Raw genomic sequence first — 1,687 nt, forward strand, 5'->3', positions numbered from 1 at the left:
CCACCCACCGCCAAACTATTTTACCAACGAATAGTGGGATTGACCGTCACATTATAACGCCCCACCGGCTGAAAGGGCGAGCATGTTTGGTGTGACGGGGAGTTCGAACCCGCGATCCTCAGATTGCGAGTCGAGCGCCCTAACCACCTGGCCATGCCAGACTTGGTCTGAGAGATCTCTACCAGTAGACACGGAGAATAACAAACAGAGTGTTTGTTCTCTGATACACTGAGAGTTTGGTTAAGGAAGACAATTTCGGGTGTAAACTGAAATGTTTTTTTTTTATTATACATATTTTTGTTTTTAAAGTATCGAAACTCATCTTCATTTTCAGATACCGGATCCGCGCTCCGGTCTGCTCAGACAGTACTACACCTATACATAAGTTCAATAAGTTTCACACGAATCTGTACTTGTGTGTAGAAATATTATACAGAAATCCAACAAATAGCAACAAATAGATAAATAAATCACAAGCTGACTTGTATTAAAAACCCGCTCATATTTCTGAGCGCTAGAAAGCTTCCCAATCAAGACACACGGTAATGTGTCGTGCGGCCAAAGCAACCTGCTGCATGACACACTGAGTGTTATTAACAAGAGTTATAGTTTAGAAATTTCCCACTTTCTGTATCTCGGACTGTGGTAATCCAAACTATCACATATTTTCAGTAGATGTGCTCTACTGACCTTTACTTCACGTACAAAATTTCAAGGCAATCCATTGAGAAACATCTCCAATTTCGATTGAGTTTCTTTCATTTTCTTCGTACCAAAAGTACGGAAACTTTATTTGATATAAAAACATACTTAACTTTTATGGATTTTTTTTCAAACTTGATACACTGATAGATCTGTTCACCCTACAATTAGGAGTCTCATTTGGTGTCAATATAATCCACATGTGCAAAGTTGTTCAACAAAAACCGCTCAAATTTGACGAAAAGTTTTGCGCACTCTTACTAAGAGTCACATGAGCTGTCGGTCTAACATTTTTACTACAGCTTCACCTAAGAGTAAAAGTGGACCATTTTTAATTTTGTTTTTTTTATCATTCCGATTAAGACAGCTGCTTTAGAGCAGCAAAACTATAAGATGAAAGTACGTGCAGATACATAAGTATTGGTTAGGCCAAGCACACTAGATCAGCAGTTTCTAGCTCAAGTTTTCAAAATAAATCATACGGTGGACGGTTATTATTGATTGCCAACATTTCCGCCCAAATTTACCAAATTCTATGAAATTATCCTAATTAAAGAGCTTTTAGCGTTACGTGATATTAGCTTAAGCAATCAGAATAAATAATGATGCTTGATAGGGCTGTACCGATTGCATAGGGGTGATGACAAGAAAGTGTTAATCTAAATGCCATGGTGTTACTATACAGGAAATTATTAACATTGTTTTAGAGAGGAAAAACTACCCCCCATATATTTAAAAAAAAATCTCGTTGGTTCTGTAAAGTAAAGGTGTGTTCCGAATAATAGGATTGTGATCATAAAGCTAATGCTGGTTACTATCGAGTGTCACTTTCTTACTTGCTGTGGTCTGTTCGTGTGTATTGACAAAAGTAATGATATCTAATCAAAAACACCTTAGGTGTTAAAAAAAAAAAGGTGCGGCCAAAAAAGGACCGAGTGTGCGACTTAAAGGAATGAAATCAAAATTGGCGGTCAAACTGGTAGCT

This window comes from Limulus polyphemus, unplaced genomic scaffold, assembly GCF_000517525.1.
Source record: "Limulus polyphemus unplaced genomic scaffold, Limulus_polyphemus-2.1.2 Scaffold1551, whole genome shotgun sequence".
In the NCBI taxonomy this organism is placed as follows: Eukaryota; Metazoa; Arthropoda; class Merostomata; order Xiphosura; family Limulidae; genus Limulus; species Limulus polyphemus.